Raw genomic sequence first — 20,697 nt, 5'->3', positions numbered from 1 at the left:
TGTTTCAAGATAAAAGGGCTGCCCTTGTATCTTGAAACTTTCAGAAGTTGCTCCTTTCACTTTTGGACAGGACTTTTTGCTGCTGGCCATGGAAGCAGAGCTCAAGCTGGGGCAAAGAAACCCCACACATGGTGGTTGGCACCACCTGTACCTGCAGGGGAGATGTGGCTTCTTCTACACTGAGGTTGAAAATAGAAGTCACAGTGAGCAATTCTGTCACAAGAACAGAGAGGGAGAAAGACCATCAGAATTTATAGCTAACACTGACACAGTGTTTATGGTTTTTACATATGTAATTTTCATAAGCACAACTAAATTGGGTGTTTTTCCACTTAGGCTTCTACCAGGTTTATATATAAGACACAAAAATCCTTGTCTGTGCAATAGGTCAAAAATATTGCAGATTTACTTTGTTGACATTATGTTCTGTGAGCAACACCTGAGACTAGAAGGCATCTCTGACAATTGCCCTGTCCAACCTCTGCTCTAGGCAAGGTCACAGGCTGTCCAGGGCTCTGTTCCAACAGGCTTTGTGTACCTCCAAAGGTGGAGACTCCACAACATCTCAGTAACTTGTTATAGGGTTTAATCACCTTCAGGTTAAAAGAGTTATTTTCTTGTATTCAAATGGAAATTCATCCGTTTCAGTTCCTGCCTCCTGCCTCTTGTCTTTCACTGAGCTTCACTGAGAAGAGCCAGGAATCCAGCTCCTTGATTCCCCCATCAGTTTTTTATCCACATTCATAAAATCCCTCTTGAGTATTCTCTTCTCCAAGCTAAACAGCCCTAGCTTTGTCAGCCTTTCCTTGTTCATCAGACGTTCTAGTTCTTTAATCACCTTCAAGACCCTTTGCTGGACTCCCTCCTGCAGGTAGGCTCATGCCTTTCTCAGACTCAGGAGCCCTAGGGTGCACACAGCAATCCTGATGTGACCTCAAACTCTGGTCTACAGCAAGAACTTAATTCTGTATTCTTTAAATCTAGCTCCAGTTCTCATGAAGAGGTCAGTCTGAATGGAAGGATTTTGTGTTATTAAACTGATTTTAAGTATCAGAGCTGCAAAAACAAACCACATAAGCCCTTGGACGTTGTTACAAGATGAGTCAAGGGCTATGCCTATCTGCCAGATGCAGGAGGGCCAGGCGTCAGTCTGAGGCTGCTGGCGTGACTGACTCTGCTGATCAGCCGCTGGCTCACAGCTCTGCACAGGCTCCTCCTGACATCTCCCTCCACAGCAGGGCTTGGACAGCACCAGGGAGGTGGCTGACCACAAGGACCACTCCCAAAAGACAAGTAAAATGGGGCTTGAGAGACACCAACAACTTTGTTAGCTCTTCAGCAGGGAACTCTATTGTTCAAGAACCGCTGGCATTGCATTTCATACCACTGCTGGAATATTTGTTCAGATCCAGTCTTTGCCAGTTTCAATTTGGAAGCAGAGGGAAAGCTTAAAAACAGCCAAAGTGATGTTAAAAAATCTGATATAAGCTATCCAACACACCTGACAAAAAAAGAGTAAAGAAGATTATGCTTCTTAGTCTAGACATGGTTGTCATAACTCACATCTAGTATCTTACCATCTACTCAAGGAGATTAAATTTTAATGAATTGCTAATTGCTAGTGACTGGTTTATAACTGATAATATTTATTCTCAAAGGAAAATTAAAATTAGATTTATCGTTATGCCTTTTTGTATGCATGTGCATTTACCCACATGTTTAGGATAAAATCATCTAGACCTGAGATATTTTTGGAACAATGTGTCTTAAGAATGTATAACAAGCATGGCATATAGCTTCTAAAAGATACTTCAGCCAGCTCCTGGTTTTTCAAGATGGTTTTTGATACTGAAAGGCTGGACTCAAAAAAATGCTGTTGTAACTCCATCCACAAGACACAATATTTGCAAAATCCATTTTCTGATTATGCTTTCAGATAGTAGCTAAGTTTTGGTCCTTCACACCCCATGCCCTAAAGAAAACCATTGTTTTCTACCATCGCATTGAGAAAGGCTGAAAGAAATGTTAATAGCATCAGGACTCTGAAAAAACAGCAGGTATGAAGTGAATTAAACAGGGAACATTCTGGTGAACATGAATGTTGGTGAGGAAGGGAAGTGAGAAACCTTCTTCCTGATCCCTGCAGGGAGGGAGGGGATATTTTTGTAACTAAAACCAACGGTTTACAGAACTGTCATTTCTTTTAAGCCAAGTGCTGTATGAGTCAACAATTTGAAGGCTCAAGTTTCAAAGACTACCACTGTTAGCAAGCTCCTTATCCAAAGGGGCAGTGATTTTGAATCTTCAAAGACTCAGAACAGAGATTCAACACAGAGAAACTTTTTGTGGCATTTCAAAGAAAGTTTAAGACCTCACTATGTTGTAAATGCATGTAGAGAAAACAGGAAGAGCAATGCTTCCCAGCTTGGCAGTTTTCAAGATAACAAGTACATTCTAAGTGGAGATTGCCATGAATAAACATCTTTTCTACATGTAGAGAAGCAACTGCTTACAGCCCAGCCTGTCCCAGCAGCCAGTAGATAGATTTAATCAATCTTTCTTTCTGTATTGTACCTCTACCCTTTCAGAGGAGACAGCAGGGCACCATTCAGGCTGGCAGTATTTCCCTTCTGTTTTTCACTTGTTTGCATTCCAGAACACAGCTTCAGGCTCCTGCTTTAAATACATCACATCCAAGGAGCAATCACTAAGGACACATTGATATCATCCTGTGGATAGCCAGCCAAAACAATTCACACATCAAACACTCCTCTCAAAATCATGGCATCTTAATCATCTCCAAACAAAGGGCCATGAAGAGGAGGAGGCATGGGCATCTTTCCAACAAAGAGAAAGGTCACTCTGTGAGTCTGCGCCTGTTGCATCACTTGGCCAGCAAGGACCAGAAATGTGAGTGGGTCCAGCTATCAGAGGTTCCATTTTCATTCAGAAGGAAAGTTCCCTGAATTGTTTGCATTCACAAGCAACATTATTTTAGAAAACATAGGATATTAGGAGCTGGAAGGGACCTTAAATATCATCTAGCTCCAACTCCCCGTCATAGAGGACCCTTCCCATTAGACCACATTGCTCAACTCCTCATCTAGCCCGGCCTTGTCACTGCAAGGAATGAGGCATCCACAACTTCTCTAGGTAACCCATTCCAGTGACTCACTACTCTCACAGTAAAGAATTTATTCCTATATTTAGCTTAAATTTCCCCACTTTCAGTTTGTGTCCATTTCTCCATGTTCTATCCTCAAATGACCTAAATCCCAAGGCAATAATCACCACATGGTGTTAAAAAAAAACAGTCAGCTGGCTCAGGGAGCTGAGCAAACACATACATTTGCAGTGAAACTTTGCATTAGATGTACCCAGCCAGTAAAAAGGCTCTGATGATTTCATTTGCAACAGGACATAGACACCCACAACAAGCACATACACAAAATTTATAACCAGAGAATCTGAAGAGCAACAAATGCCAAGGAAATAGAGAATTTGAGACAAATTTCTATGAACCAGTAATGAAGGAGTTTAGGTAATAGCAATAGGAAATGAAAAATAAAGATGAGGGGGTACAGTGAAAATGAAGAGAGTTTGCAAGAATGAGAGCTGAAATCCTGCCTTTCCTGCAGGCCAAAGGATTTAGGTCATTGACTCCAGCTGAGCCAAGGAGTTTATTGAAGGAGCACTGTTAGGAGTCCAGGAAAGGTTTGATGTAAAACTGAAAGACTTAGTGTGTTAAAAGCCCCAAGGAGAGAAAAAGTATTTTAAGACAGAGCAAAGTTCAGCTGTGCTGAGGTTTTTAGGACTAAGAATATAAAAAACTAGTACTGACTTCATCTCTATAATCTGCGGACACACCAGAGGGAGCTGAGAGAAAAGATCCCTGGAGCCTTTTGTTTTCCAGGGAACAACACCCAATCATTGTGTGCTAACCTAGAATGAAGGGTTGGGAAAGGCTGTGACTTGTGAATTTCTGAAGAGCAGGCTGGTGGTTACAAAGGGGTACCCTGGGGGATTAGACCAAGGCTAAAACTGATGTGTGTCACTGTGAGTAACACCACTGGCCCTGGTGAAGGGCTGCAGTGTTGTGAACAGCTGTGGCTAATGCTCTTGATTTATGGATGATGGAGAGCACTGGCACATTTTTGTGCAGCCACCAATCTGCAGAGGAAGGAGAGAAATTTCAGAAGGATTTTATACCGAGTAATAAATGTCTTTCACAGATTTATGAAAAACAACAAAAATCAAACAAAATCACTGGAAAGCCTGAGCAACATGGCAAACTTTAAAAGTTTCTCATGTGAGCATTTTATATATTTCTTCCAGTGTAATGATTTTTTTTTCTCAGAAAAAAGATGAGATTTTTTCACTATTTTGCGAATCAGCCACCAAGGATTTTGAAAACATTTTGAAAGTATTTTTCCTTTCCTTTCCTTTTCTTCCTTGTTAGCAAGGAGAAAAGAAAAATCTAATAATCTACTTGAATTGTGTGGAGTAAGATAACATCAGAAAGAAGTTAATCATTCATCGTATTCCTACACTCCTAAAAAGAGTCAAAACAAGAAAAAAGGTCAGTGACTTACAAGAAGATGCCAGTGAGAAATATGTTTGAGCAATAGGAAGATTTAACCCGAAAAAAAAAAAAGTTCCAAGTATTACATTGATATAATAAGAAGATAATAATTAAAATGACAGCAACAACAGAAAAACTTCTCTATAATAAAATAAATTATTTACCAGCCATACACATTATGGCTTTTGTTAGATTCACATACTGTTTGTGGTGTAATTTTTTACTTCAAACATTTTATGACACAAAACAAATCTTGTGCTACTTATCAGACAGATTACATGTACTTAATTCTTTTTGTAATTCTCATGTCAGAATTTTACAACAGATTATTTTCTACTCTATTGATCACAGTATCTCTGATGCATTATCGAAATTTTTTTCATTTTATGAAGTTACTGTAGTTTGGCTTTAAGTAAAAAGTGGGGAGTTTATGACATCTATAAAACATTTTCCTTTCTGTTTAACATAAAGTTTTACTGGAAGTTGCACTGAAGGAAAAGTTTGCCAAGCTAAGATAGGTGACTGGCATATGATCTATACATAAATTGATGTAGAAAGATTGTTCCTTCTGTGAAAGGTGTAGCTCAAAGAATTTTAAGAGTTTCAGGAAATCTCAGAGCTTTATAAAGAACCTGCAATAAACCTTTTGACATCTGACACGACTAAAAATAGCATTTTTCCTTTTCTGCCTGTACTCTACCTTTTGTTCTTGGAGCCTCCTCTGTGCAGACTTTGTCAGAGCAGCTCACCAGAGGGGTCTTGGTAGGCAGCACTGGGGGAGCCCAAAAGCTACAACCAGGCCAGGACTTGGGACAGACTTAATTGGAACTGAGTTTGGAAGAAGGCCTGGGGGAAAAGAGAGCTGAGTGCTGCAGCCTTACTTGGGAGGGGCTGCAGAATGACAGTCTGCGTGATCCAGGAACTAAGGGTCTGGATTAAGTGACAGTTAAACAAATTGTGTGAAAAATGCACACTGGACACAGTTTGGGGCAGGGATAGGCACACTGGAGCATTGTTCATCTCTTATCACAATCTTCTTTCTGGCTCTTGGAAGCACAGCAACCTCAAAAAGAGGTTTCTCTCATACTTCCAAGTGTTGCAAGTTAATTTAAATGTATTACAATATTCAGAATGTTACAGTTATTGCAAACCCAATGTGCAAATATAATTACAGTAACACCACCAATATAGAGACAACTTGTCTCCAAAAGCACTAACAATTGTATATTAAAACAAGAGGCTTTTAAATCCAGCATGAGAGTTGAAAACAAGTATCCCCATCGCTACTCCCCCTCTCCGCACGCACAGTGACAGTCCAATGCCCATCCTTTTTTCTTCCTGCTCTTGCTCTAATGACCTCCAGCAGTTTGCTGGCTTTCTACTAAACTGCACGGAGCCAATCCTGGGTCTTGAGGAGGCCTGCTTTTTCCATGGATATCTCTCAGGCTTGGCACTGCCTTGCTGTGACCCAAAAAGGCCTTTACCACGTCTGCAGTGGATCCTGGGCTACCCCAGCCGACCATGCCCAGGTCTCAAAGCACACTTTTCTTCCTCTTCATGATTTTATCTGAATCTATGAAGTAGAGCTAAAACTGGGCAAACAGAGCAGCCAGATGCCCTGCTGCTCAGCCACACCCTCTTAATGAAAGCTACCACATATTGCACACACATAAAACCAGTTATGATATTTCATTTATTCTGTTTATCCTGAAGTGTGGTGTATTTCCAGTATGCCAAGTCCTGAAAAATATTATATGGATGGAACCAAGCAACCCTGACAGCAAACTCAAACCAAGAAAAAATAAAAGTAACAACAACAACAAAACCAAAACAAACAAAACAAAAAAAAGCCATGCACTTACTACTCTGAGAATATTTCTGAAAGAAATGGTCACATCATACTGAGTTCTTGGTCATAATATCCAAAGAAGGATACTTACACAACCGTCCTGAGAACTAAATCATATGGAAAAATTAAGGACTTAATAAAGTCCTTAAATTTATTTTAAAGACATTAGACCCGTTGTGACCTCTCTGATGTCTGTCCCTGGTGTACAGGGTCCCTCCCTGTACTCCCCAGGATGCAACTGCACATTTATCTACTCAATCTAATTAAACACATGTAAAAGCAGTGTTGCAGAGCCTGCATTTAGTCTGTATTTACACACAGTTCAAAAGCCTTTCCTTGTACTTCCTGGCTGTTTGAGGCTATGGGCAGCAGGACTAATGTTGCAGGTTGAGGGTTAGGGACGGGCTTGTTGCAACCTCCCTGATCCTAACCCAGGGCTCTGGCACTCCTTGGAACTTTCCATAAGCTGATTAACCCTTCCAAAGGGGTTTTGTTTTTTTTCTTAAATTGGCAAACTACCTTAAACTATGTTTCACGCATAAGTTGCTGTACTAGCACTGGCTTTTATTCTCCCTCCACTTTAAATATCTTACTGTAAACCTTTTGAGTTTAGATATTGCATCAGTAGTGGGTAAATAGAGCAGCTCTTTGGCACTGGCAGGGGACCAGGATGAGGTCAGATTTGTACAGCAACAAAAACTGACAGAATTTAGGAGATGATTTAACAGTGGCAACTGTAAAACCACTGATGGAGACTGACTGTATGCAAAGGCAGCTGTACCATAAGAGTCAGGGCATTCATTTTCTTGCTTTTTGGCATACCCATGCTTCAGCTCTTTCTGTACCACCATTTCTACAAGAGATTATTTCAGAACAAATGCTCTGACTGGAACATGACTAACCATGTGACTGATGCTGCCCCATTCAGGACTTAACTGAAAAATACTTTCTACTGTAAGTGGTGATGTGAAATCTGACTTCAAATTGTCCTCTACCCAGATACACATCATGAAAAGAATTCTACAGATAAGGTCTTGTCTTCGTTTTTCTCTGGATGGTATTGCTTTGGCTACTTTTTAGGGTCCAGCTCTAACTATACCATTCACAGTTTCAATAAAAACTCCCACTGTGGCTCAGAGTCATTTGCATCTCCTACCTCTGCTGGCCCAACAGGCAAGCACAGTGCTGACATTGCACTTTGCACTTCCCAGCAGCCTTGTGATTTCAGTTTTATTTTTTCCTTTTTCAGGAATTTTTTTTCAATAGTTTGGGATACTCCAATCCCTTCCAGCCCCCAATTTCTCCAGGAGCCAAGGTGAGCACACTGTCAGTATGCATGTATGGACCTCCAGACGTTTTCAACCAAAGTCCAAGCAGGGAATTGAGCTTTGAAGCTGGCAGCAGGCAGAACAGTGTGACTCACTGTGAAAGGGCAGGAGCACGAGGCCAGTTTAAAATAGTTTGTTTCTCTCAAGACTGGCTCTTCCCTGAGGCCAGCTGTGGTTTCAACCTGAAAAAGACATGTGAACAGATCTGGTTCAGTTTGGACTCTATGTCTGCATGCTGCATGTTTATTTGCTGCTTCTCTCTCTCCCAGGCTATATGTTTTTCTATCTTTTTCCTGGATCTTTCATTTTCCTCCATCCCCTGTTTCCTTTTAGGCCTATGCTGGGGCAAGGACAGTGCCTGTGTTCCTGGAGATGTGACCCAGCTGCATCCCAAACCTGTACCTGGGCAAGATGAAGGTGTGTCCTCCCTCTTATCCCAGAAAGGAATTATGCTGTGGTCTCTCAGGTGAACCCATGGGGACTCCAGCAAGGATAAGGACTGCAGGGTGTGCTGTATGGACCTAAGTCCTTGCTGGCAAAAATGTATTCTGATCATAGAAGGAAATGGCTTCTGTATGTGTCACTGTGTCTGTTCTGAAATATTTTCCCATAGAGGCAGTGGTAGGTAGTTCAGCTTGATTTAAATGTTAGATTTTTTGTTTAATGAATTGGATATAACTTAAAAAAAGAATCCACTGTAAACAAGGTTGAGAAACAGTGCCTTAAAGTTTGTTACTCTATTTATAGAGGTCAGTCAAGCATATCCTGGTAAAGTAATAACTGTTTGGTCTGTACATAATCTTCTTGTTCTGGATTACATCAGTGTTTGCCCACATACAATTAAAGTACCTGACACACCACAGCTAAAATTCTGCCAAAGGCCTCTCCCAACTTTATTTTACCTGGTGTTTCACACTGATCTAACTACAAAATGTTCAATCTGCCTCACAATCAGGATGAGTGCTTCCCATGCTGGCTGGGGTAAAACCAGTTCAGTCTGCAATGTAATGGCTGAAACCCAGAAAGGTTTTTAGGCAATTGCACTGTAAACCATGGCATAGAGGTTAGCTTTCAGTGAAGAGCAGGGCTACAGCAAGGTGAAGGACTTTGGAGAAGCAGGGGATGTTAATCCATAGGTAGATTCTCTCCACTGGAGGCAGACAGTGACTGGTAATTGGCTAAAACCTGGGCAGAGGCTCGAGGTGGAGAGAGAAAATAGTGCCTGGAGTTGTGTCAGGATTACAGAGCACAGCAAGCACACAGCACTGTGGGTCTGGTGAGCTGAAACAGCTGCCTCCCTGCATCGCTGTCCTGTGGCCAAGCATGTGAGGGCTGGACAAGCTCCCCTCTCAGTGAACTACCCCGCTGTCTCAAGCACAGTCCTTTAAGCCTTCAGGAGCAGGCATCAGGGCTTTGGACTCCTCAGTTTTCCTGAAAATCAAGAATGCTAACAGGAGGAGAAGGGAACACATTTTTTCCCCTGTACCATCTGTTTCATGGCAAAAAGCACCCCTGTGATTGTTTGTAGATCAAGCAAGTGGGTTTATGACTCCCAATGATGTGTTAGTGTGCAGCAGTGCTCTGCTCATCCTTCCCTGGATTGGTCTTAATTCCTGGCACCCTAGGAATTTTTCCTTCTACCTGCCTGGGCCTCTAGGGGAACTTGATTAAGTGCTCATAGTTTGATTTGTGAACAGGAAAAGGATCTCCTGTGTAATGGAAGTTAAGTGTTGTAGGGCTTGGCTGAGTCAGGGCTAGCTCCAAAGTAAGTCAGTGAGATCAGTTCTTCCAAGGTCAGTAAAAAAGTGAGAAGGGAGAGAAGAACCAGGCCCACACTTTTTATGGATCTTTTCCTTTTAGCTGAATCTGTTAATTCCAGCAAAATTAGGGGTACTTCAAAAAAAACAAAGCCACTATTGTCAACATTAAGGGATAGCAGAAGCCAGGACAGGAGATCACCATTAAGCAATATCCTATCTTGAAAGACACTGCATAAGAAGGCAGTCATGATATTGATCCTGGCTTTCTTTCAAAACTTTAAAAATGTTATAAATGCTGACATTATCAGTGTTGTTCTATGATGTGAGGGAACAGAGAATTAGAACTGAACTTTACAGTCTTGTACTTTGAGCAAGTCATGCTGTTGATCACATAAGCATCCAAACATTTATGTTTTATTTATAAATAAGCCAAGCCTTTTCCAACTCACTTCCTGGTAAAAAGGCAGCATTCAAACCACAGAAATCCTTTGTGTCATGTGTACTGCTCGTTATTCTGGGAAACTCTGAGAGATGCCTATTGTATACTGAGTTCTTTGTTTCAAGCTTCCAGAGGTCCTCCTGGGATGATTCCCCACAAAGTTACTGTGGCTGTGTTTAACAAGCACTTGAAACCCAGAGCATGTACTTGTAGGAAAATGAGAATATGTAGCAGCATGTTAAGTACTATGGAAAACTGCAGCCTGGCTCAATTCTGGGGGAAGGGAATTTCTGCCATTGCCAGCAGGAAACTTCTGGAGGTCTGAAATAATAAGAGGAATAATAGAAATCTTAGGAATGTATGTACTTTTCCTTTTAAGTATTGAGTACCTGTACCTAGTTTCATTTCGGAGATTCTAGAGGTTTTGGAGTTCTAGAAATACATATCTCTTTGAGACTTGCTGGCAAATAGTAGTCAAATACTGCTTGCTTTGGTGTGATACAAAATCCTGCCTGTTAAATTGCAAAGCTATTTTTGTGAACGCCAAACCAGCCAGCTTCAGAAAATACCATATAACATCCATTGTGACATTAAATTTATGCCTCTTAAGAACAAGAGGAAATACAGTGGTGTTTTCTAGAGGTTGAGTTTTATAGAGACACCCACTGTGTGAAACACCCACAGCAGCACAGTCCGTGAAAAATTCTGACCCTTATTTCAGCATTCATTTAGTAATTAGCCCGGAAATCACTGAGTCCTTCGTACATTCTTTTCCTCTGTCTTCAGGCAATATGCTCGCCATAAGCAGAAGTGTCTGCATCTCTCCCACAGGTGTCCAGAAATCTCACTGAACAATTTGCTGCATAGCCTCTGACCAGGTTCAGAAGCAAACACCAGTGACTGCATATGATAACTGCTGTGCCTGCAGCCCATTATTGACTCATTTTAACAGCAGAAACTGCATCATTTGTAAAGACCAGTTACTTTTCCCTCCATTTAGAATCGTCATTAAAAGTTCAGTAACTTAGAATCCATCACTTTCGCAATTTCTACAATTTCTATAAATACAGTGCATTAACACTGTATTTATAACGTGATACATGGGGAAATTATAAGACTGTTTCTAGATTGGCAATGGCATTTGTCACAGTATAGCAGTGTGATTTGGGGATCAATTTGGAACATCAGCTCCAGAAAACCACCTCAACATCTTGTCAACAAATCCAAGATATTTGAGCCTGATTTCATTTTCTCTTCCACTATTTCATTGCCATGACTTTTGCTTTTCCATCAAGGTTCGTGCACTGATTGCTCCTTTCTGCAGTTCAACAGCAGATGCTCACATTTTTCTCCTCCTGATGATGTTTCTACGTGAAGCAAGAAACACTAAATGTTTTCAAGCACATTTCTTTGGGATTTAATTTCCACCACTGCAGAAATTAATATAGGACACTGTTATAAAGTCTTGTGCTTTCCAAAAGTCGTTCTGCAAGGATGGAGAGTTGGGTAACAAGCTGCAGTAAACTTATGTGGTGAGCGTTTAGTTTCCTCCTCAATGAACTTTACAGTTGCTTTGCATTTTGCAGCATTACTAAAATGTACATTATAAAGAGGGAATGATGATATATAGTTTAACTTACTGTATTTAGCTGTAAATCTCTTTTGCCTGTAGAAAAAGAGATTTCTGTTACTCAGTAAAAAGAGATCTACCCTCACACTTCATATAATGGCACATTGACCATCTTTCTGCTGAAACTTTTCATTTTTACTGACTGAGTTTTCACACGGACAGCATAAGAATGAGGTGATGAGTTGATTTAACTGTGTCAGCTATTATCAGAATGAAATCAATGGTGCAGAAATAGTGGTTACTAACTTAATGCATAGCTGATGTTTGCATCCTAGCTTTCCTTTTAATGACATTCAAGTACATGGCTTCAAATTTGGATGCACTTCAGTTACAGAATTAATATTCTTATTCTCTCTGAAGAACTGCAGGCTGTTCCTTCAAGAAAATACTTAAGATCTTAGAGGAAAAGCTTTAAGATTATAACAGGGAGAAGGACTGACTTCAAAAGGATTTTGTACAGAGGTAGGAAATAACCGTTACCCTTCCTTTCTAAAATCCTGTGTATGTTTAGTGCTAACTGTGAAATTGTTTTCCTGCAGTTAAAAGCTGAATAAAATTCCCAGTGAAATAAGCACCAGAGTGTCAAATCCAAAGAAGTAAAAGTAAATATTATTTCTTCCTGTCCAGGACAGAGTATTTTGCTTCTAAGATAAGCTGCCTAGGATCTTCATTCTTATTCATAAAATTCCCCAAGGAAAACCCTTTTAAGTACACTTTCAGCTATTTAATTCAGAGGGAAACGTCATGCATAGCTTAGAGCTGATGCACATTTCCCTTGCTGGTTTCCTGCAAGTCTCTCAGTTCCTTCAGGGATCATTCAAGTCACAGCATATTCTATCGCTGCATCATTAATCACACAGATAATAAGGAAGAATATTCTATTTGAATATACCTATCTTTATCTGAATGTGAATCTCTCTGAAATGTACTTTATCACAAATTCCAAGCACTCATTGAAGTGTTTGCTACCCAGCAAGGCTCTCAAGTAAGCATGCAGGGAAAAGATTTTGTTAAATTGTGTTTAACTCCGGTTGACTAAAGCCTGAATTTTTTTCTCTGAAAATGTTGTGGTACCAGTGAGTTCAGATTATCAGATCTGCCCCTAAACAGGTGCCTGTCATCCTTTCCAGTTTTTCTGGCTTTTAAACCGAATTCTTAGAGTGCTACCAGTACACTACAGAATGTTGTGATTGGAAAGAGTCCAGCAGCAATTCAGCTTTAAGCCTAACAAAAGCAGGAAGCAGGGAACATAGACACCATATATTCCTAGGCCTGCCGAAGTGTTCTTCCAGAGATTTGCTGCTAAAGAGCAGGGGAGTGTGGCCAAACACTTTGATAAGTGACCTCTACGGGGAAAATTAATGTTGCTTGCAACAGGAGATAACCCCCTTTCTTTTAAAATACAGACCATTACCACGAATTTAGCCCGTTACTTTTGTAGATGTGTTTCCACGCAGCACTTGTGTTTAGCATCCCAGCACTGAATTATTACCCCTTTGCCTTCCTGGCATGTAAATGGAATCTGTTTCACTGCTTTTGCTGATTAGATAACAAAACAGACTCTAACAAACATTATGCAGCTAAAGGCTATTTGTCAGGGCTGGTGGAAATCTTTCCAATTAAGATTTCAGCAGAGTTTAATCTAAGATCCCCTTTCATAAAATATTTACAAACAATGCAATTCTTCAAAAGGATATATTGTGTAAGTATCCTAGCAAAAAGAACTTCTTAAGGATTTGGAAAAAAGTCTAATATCTTGGGATTTTTCTTAATCTTTTTTTTCCTCTTTCCAGTTCAATTTCCTCCCCATTCCTGCTAGAAAATGTGTTTAAAATATGCAACATCTTAACTGCTTATTAATGAAGGTAAAAAAAGCACACAAAGCAGTCTCTGAATTGAAGCTGACAAAAACCAATGAAAACTGTTCTGCCATGTAGTTTACCTTCTTTTTTTACTTTTTTGTGCCTCAAAGGAAACAAACTATTTCAAACCAAAGCTGCTTTTTCTCCTCAAAAGAATAAGATACTGTTAAAATATAATTAATTTTCTCATGATGAATCACAATATTTACAGAATTTTAAAGAAAATGAGAAATAATAAATTCACACAGAAAAATGTCTCTCTGCTGTTTACTGTAACTCACAAGCTCCTGACAGAAGAGGAGGCTTTGCATAGGAGTGCAACCCTACTCTTCAAAGACAGAGATCCAGTAAACACAGGGTTATACCCAAGCCTCTGCCTGGATCCTTGCCTCCATCTGTTGGCTTATGTTTTGTAACCAAAAAAGTCATATTTAGGTCTAAAAAAGTAAAAATGTGCTAGTTAGCCTAATGCAGGTTGCAGGTTTTCCTGCAAGGAAATCTCTGAAAATATAAGGTGTTATTAGCTGACTTTTAACAATCTCCAAAGAGAGAAATTTCATGGCTTTTCTGGAATGTGTTCCAGTGCTTAATCACTCTCATCATGAGGATTTTTTGTTCCTCTAAATCCAACTGCCATTTGGATATTTGCTTTTTGCCCATTGTGTTCTGGCTGAGAAGGTCCTACTCTGCTTTTTCTATAACTTCACTTTTTGTAGGATTATATTAGAGCTTTGTTTTCTTCAGGATGAGCACTGAAAATAATTTTCTACAATAGGTACACTTTTATACACTAATATTATTCAAACATCAAAGAATAAAATTTTGTCTGTTTCATCAATAACCCAATTTTTTAATTCATTGAAAATTTCTTGTATAAAGTTTCCTTGAGTCTTCTTAAAAAAAAAATCGATTTCACTTGTGATTCCCTCTGCCTCTCACATTTATCTGAAACACATAGAGTGAGCTGAAATGCTCTTGTAATACTGAAGATTGCTCAGCACTAGTTAAAGTTTTTAAAACTCCTGCTTTTTAATTTTGATATCTAGAGACAATTTTTCTTCCTTGTCATCTTGGCTCATATTTTTTGGGGGCTTTTTACAGGGCCTGTTCTACACCCAATATTTGAAGCAGGCAAGAAGAGGCATGGCTTAATCACTAAACACAGACTGCTGTCCACAGCCTGTCTGTACCTTTGACACCATTTAGGAAGCCATCTGAAGGATGACAAATCTTTTCTGGGCTGCAGAAGTGGAGGAGTCACCACTTCTAGAAGTGTGTCAAGGGTCCCTGGATGTGGCACACGCATTTAGGGTGACTATGGTGGCATAGGTGATCTTGAGGGTCTTTTCCAGAACTGATGATCCTGTGATTCTATGAAAAAATATATATATATATAAGTTAGCATAAGTTACTCATGCAGACAAAGTTTTAGTTTCAGGACTCCCTAACAAACTTTCTGTGTGTCATGTTAGCTGTTCCATGAAGTCTTGGAGCCTTCCTTATCCTCCACATACAAACCAAAAATTTACACACTTCCTTACCACACACTGCCAGAGCTTGGAAGCAGTCATGAGGTTTCTGGGAAACTCAGGTATTGCAGTAATGTTGGAAAGGAACAAAATGAGAAGGGATAGGACATGACTCTTATATGCCAGAAACAGCAGGACTAATTCTACTTCATTGTAAAGCAGCTGAGCTTCCAAAAACTGATTTAATCAGAAGCATGCATGGCTAAATCTGGTCTTCAAAACAGAAAAGCCTAAGCTTGTTTTTTAAGAATTACAAATATGCAACACAAGAAAAAAAAATTTAAATATTTTTTAAAAATTTAATTATTTATGATGGTGATATCATGGAAGTGTCTCCTTTGTGTACTTTCTTGGGGATAAGGCTCATGCATGGGTATGGAACCTAATGATGCCAGCAGGCAGGGGACTGGAGCATCTGACTTAGTTCCATTGGAGGAAATCTGATAAACACATCAACAACTTGGAGGAAAAACACAGCACATAGTAAAGAGAGAAACAAAATCTCCTCAAAACAAATTGCTAATACAGATACCAGCTGAAAGATGTGTAAACACATTAGGTTCTACTGTCTTTTTCCTGATGAGTTTTATGAGCAAATTATTTCCTTGGAAACTGCTACAGTTACATTTCTAAAAGGAAAACTCTGCAGCTTTCAATACTCCAGCCAGAAATACACATTTGCCAGGAACCACACAGGAGAGTGACATGTTTTAGTTAAAAACTTGCAGAAGCTTGAATGAAAGAGGTCTTGGAGCATAACAACTGCAGTCCTGCCTTCCTTGGTCGCACAGACTGGTAGTCTGGCATTCTTGTGAATATAAAACATGAAATTAACCAACCTGTTAGTGAACAAATCTTTGGGCCAACTTAAATAACACCAACATGTGTCACAAGCCCTTTTAAGTGCAGAAGAAAACAAGGAGAAATTCTCTTGTTCTCTAGTGTTGTGTATATTTTGGGCAATACAGAATTAACTGCAATTTTTGAAGATAATTCCTCACACATATGAAAAAATAGTAACCCTGTTTTTGTGAGTAGAAAAAGCAAACATCCATTGACCAACCAATGCCATCTACCTGGACTTCTGTAAGGCTTTTGATGTGGTCCAAGGGGCATCCTTATCTCTAAATTGGAGACAGCTAGATTTGAAGGATGGACTGTTTGGTGGATAAGGAACTGGCTGGATGGACACAGCCAGAGAGTTGTGATCAATGGCTGGATGTCCCAGTGGGGGTTTGTGACGAGTGCTGTCCCTCAGGGCTCTGTCTTGGGACTGGTGCCTTTTAATATTTTTATCAATGACACAGAGAGTGGGATCAAGAGAACCCTCCTCAAGTTTGCAGATGACACCAAACTGACGTGTGCAGCTGACAACAGAAGAACAGGACACAATCCAGAAGGACCTGGACAAGTTTAAGAAATGGGCTAACAAGAGCCTCATGAAGTTTTACCAGGCCAAGTGCAAAGTGCTGCACCTGGTTTGGGGCAATCCCAGACATGGGCACAGACTGGAAAAGTCACTGAGATCAGCCCTGCTCAGGAGGACCTGGGGGTGCTGTTGGGTGAGAGGCTGGACATGACCCAGCCATGTCACAGCTCAGAGAGCCAAACGTGTCCTGGGCTGTCTCCAAAGCACAGCACCCATGCACTGCATCCCTGAGCAGCAGGTGAAGGGAGGGGATTCTGTCCTCTGTTCTGCCCCTGTGAGTCCTCACCCAGGGTGCTGTATCCACTTCTGGGGCTGCCAATACAAGAAGGGCATAGATGAGGCCACCAAGATGATCAGAGGGCTGGCACGTTTCTCCTCTGAAGACAGGCTGAGAGACTTGAGGTTGCTCAGCCTGGAGGAGAGAAGGCTCTGGGGGCACCTGTTGAGGTCTTTCAGTACTTAAAGGGGGCTTATGAAAAAAAGAGAGAGAAACTTTTTACATGGGCAGATAGTGATAAAACAAGGGGAAATGTTTTTAAATGGAAAGAGGAGAGATTTGGATTAGATATTAGGAAGAAATTCTTAACTCAAAAGATGGTGAGGCAATGGAACATGTTTTCCAGAGACACTGTGGATGACCCATCCCTGGAAATGTAAAGGCCAGGTTGGATGGGGCCCTGGGCAATCTGACCTAGTGTGTGGCATCCCTGCCTGTGGTGAAAAACAGGAAATGGATGATATTTAAGGTCCCTTCCAGCTGAAACCATTCTACAATTCTCTGATCTCTCGTGAAAGTTTTGCAGACACACTTAGCCAAGTATCCCCAGTGTGGTCAATTTCGTAAAATCTAAGACTACCCCAGCACCTTAGGGACACTTTAATGAAGATGACACAAAATCAGAGTGCATTCAGATGCAGGGGCATATTAACTGTAAAGGAGAGAGTGCTGCCTATTGCCAGCTGGAGAACTGCCAGGTTTGGGACACCTCATTCTTGAGAGGCTTCCATGCTGTGCCATAAACTGCTGCTCACTGTGTGAAACACTCCAATACCAACTGCATCACAAGGTGAGAGCTTTCCAAGAGCACTGCATGATATCTACTCCTTACCTGGGATTATCTTTGCTATTACATTGTAAATATATTCTGGCTATGGTTAGCATGAACCTCTCTTGGTGTGGCTTCTTGTTATGAGCGAGATGTTTCTCTGTGCATCCTCTAAAGTACAGAATATAAGCCAAGTATTTCAGAAGCATATTCATTGTTTCACACTGGGAATTGCCACAGTAAAATATTAAATACAGTCAGGCTGAAAAAATAGCTACTCTAAAGGGCTCCATTGTGTTATCAATCAAATACAGATGGACCAATTAATATTATGCAAACTCAATATCTAGCCAGAAAAATTTCTCATAGTTAGGGTCACAACAGAAAATGCCCTCCAGAAAATAAAGGATAATTAAGCTGAAAAGGCTTTTTTCCTAAGGAAAAACTGTAAATGTCAATTTAAAGTACAGTTTCATTGCAACTTCTAAAATATTTTTTTAATAAAAACATTTGGGACTCCTAATGAGCATAGTAATATAGACAGATATTTGTTAGACATCAGAAAGAAATTGTATGGTATGCAAAAAATCCAGAAACAAACAAACAAACAAAACAAACAAACAAATAAACCCCCAAGAAAATCACAAAAAACCCATAAAGAAGGTCAAACACATTCATACAGCTGCACAGTTTAGAAATTCTAGTATAATTCAGGATTCATGTACTTTTTTCAGATCTTAATAAAACCAAGAAATCTGATCTCCATTATGATATTTTCCCTGTTACCTCTTAAGCTTCACTAAAGACATGGCATAAAATGTAAACTTCTTCCTCCAAGGCAAGTTGAACATTCAATGCCTACAATGAGTAGGTCTACAGATGAACAAATGATCCTGGGCTCCTTTATCATACTAGTGAAGAGAAACACATTTTAGACCCAACCCACCTTGCCCATCTTAGGAAGTAAAATAAATCCAAAACGTTTCTCTTTTTACTCTGTCTTTATTGCTGTCAATACAGGGTCATCAGCTCAAACCATGCAAAAATGAGATTATTTCCATCAACTATACTGGGACTAGCTCAATAAGTTAGAGGATGGTGCTAATAGTGCCAAAGTTGGGGGTCTGATCCCTGTATTCACACTCCCAACTCATTTACTTTGGAGTTGGACTTGATGATCCTTCCAGCTCAGATTGTTCTGTGATTCTGTGTCACCAGATGTTCAAAAGAATTACATCAAGCCTTAAAAAAACCCCACATCTTAAAATAAAATGCATTCACTAACAGATTTACCTTCTCTTCCTATTATCTAGAAAATATCCCTTACGTCTCTTGACCCGATTTCAGCAGTTGCTTTTTTTCTCTGCTAGCTTTGACATGTAGGACTTACAGCCACTGGATCACAGAATGATAGAATGATTTGAGTTGTAAGGGATTGTGAAAATCTTCTCATTCCAATTCCACTTCCATGGGCAGGGACACTTCCTTCCTACTAAACCATGTTGCTCAAAGCCCCACCCAATGAGGCCTTGAACACTTCCAGGGGTGAGGCATCCACAACTTCCCTGGGCAGCCTCTTCCAGCGTCTCACCACCCTCACAGTAAAGAATTTCTTCCTAAAAATAATCTTTCCTCTTTCAGTTTAAAGCTGTTGCCCCTTGTTCCATAAATTTCCTGTTAACAATATATCAAAAATGTCTCCATGAAACAAAAATTAGAAATAAGCCACCTTCATGAGTACAGCATTATAAATATAAACTATATCTGGTAATATCAGATTTATGTCTTAGCACCTGCTGCAGTAACAAGAAGGAGAAACTTGCTCCAAAGTGGCCCCCAGGCCACTTAATCTACTCGCCAATGGGTCCCACCTTGTTATAAACAAAGTTGGCTTTCGTAGGCAGAGTTATGAATTGTTAATAATGTAATTTTATTCTGAGTTGTTAATTAATGTAATAGATTGTTATACCTAATTTATGTAATAAGTTATGAAGTAATAAGTTATGGAGTTGAATAGCACTGTTAAATAGTACTGTAACATGAGAGTGTGCCCACTAGAAGGGGGCGTGGGGAAGTCTGAGTAAGAGAATTTTCTAGAAAGTCACCTCATGAGCTGATGGCATTAATATGGACTGTGATTGGAAGACTTGCCAGCCAGTGAGGCCTCGGAATTCCAGAATGATTGGCCAGGAATGCCCCATCTTATGGACCAACCAGCCACCAGAAAAGGGACAAGTGGATTGAAAACACACCAATCCTGCACCTTTAAGAGACTTTAAACCCCCTGGTTCCGAGCACCTCCTGTCTTTCTAAGGTACTTTGTGTCTGGCAAAGCCACTTTTGCACAAAACTGTTTGTGTTACCCCGGCTTTTGCGTAGGCCTTACACTTACCTTGAGGCCTCGTCCTCTGTTGTTCTTGGTTTTAATAAACCGGCACTTTTTCTTTTCAAAATCATCAGCCTCCTTTGATTTCTTTTTGCCTGTTCACCACAGCCTGGGACCTGCTGTGATCCCACGCTCACTTGCCCCAGGTGCTGGCCCCACGGACACACCAGCCCAGTGAGCAGGGCTCTGACTATGGCTGCTCAGCTCAGACCCCTGTGCCCACACACACACACACATACACAGGGTAAATGGAGACAGCACTGTGTGCCTCTGGTGGTGCTAAAGCACTCACAAATAGCCAAACTTTGCATAAGCTGTTCAAATCTAGACACTAAAATATCTAAATGCACTGTAGGAATAAAACACAACAAGTGAGGAACAGGAATGGCCTTTATTATGCGTTTAATTTCCAAGCAGATGGAGAGTAAGGTGCATAAAAAAGTGAGTTACTTAAAATGAATAATTGTTTAGCTATACCTAATCACAGCCTACTGAATTCAACACAGGCTATTATTATCCTTACAACTGGGTAATACTGTGGCTGCTCTACCAAATGAATAAGCTTTTCAAGCCTGCCACAAGAGCTGTAAGAAACTGGCCCTTGGTATCAGTCAGCATCAGGACCTCTGGTAGGCTGACTGCTCTTTCCCTGCCTTCCCTGCAAATCCACATTCCTCTTCTGCTGCTCAGCACAACATAAAAACCATCTATTTACAAAGAGTAACAGCCCCTTTTGAGATATGCATGCAAAGAGGTGATAAAACTACCTGAGAAAGAAGAGTAAGACAAGCTCAGTAATCTGCTTGCCTTATTTTTTTAAAGTAGCTCCTGTTTCTCAACAGTGCATGGGAGAAACA

The 20,697-nt window shown here is 40.4% G+C and overlaps 1 protein-coding gene across 2 annotated transcripts in view; it reads left to right on the top strand.

The window, feature by feature from the left end:
* The window catches only part of SNX18 (sorting nexin 18), a 72,672-nt gene extending 52,771 nt beyond the window's left edge, over positions 1-19,901 (top strand). The window contains exons 3-4 of one of the 2 annotated variants that reach the window (XR_013179824.1): positions 7,681-7,746; positions 8,093-19,901. The gene's annotated coding sequence lies outside the window, so the exon portion shown is untranslated. The remainder of the gene's footprint in view (positions 1-7,680; positions 7,747-8,092) is intronic. The other variant, XR_013179825.1, reaches the window with a different exon arrangement.
* The last annotated feature ends 796 nt before the right edge of the window (positions 19,902-20,697 follow it).

The sequence above is a fragment of the Agelaius phoeniceus genome, chromosome Z (assembly GCF_051311805.1).
Source record: "Agelaius phoeniceus isolate bAgePho1 chromosome Z, bAgePho1.hap1, whole genome shotgun sequence".
Taxonomy (NCBI): Eukaryota; Metazoa; Chordata; class Aves; order Passeriformes; family Icteridae; genus Agelaius; species Agelaius phoeniceus.
Note: the sequence above shows the minus strand (reverse complement) of the source record. Positions and strands in the feature narration are given on the sequence as shown.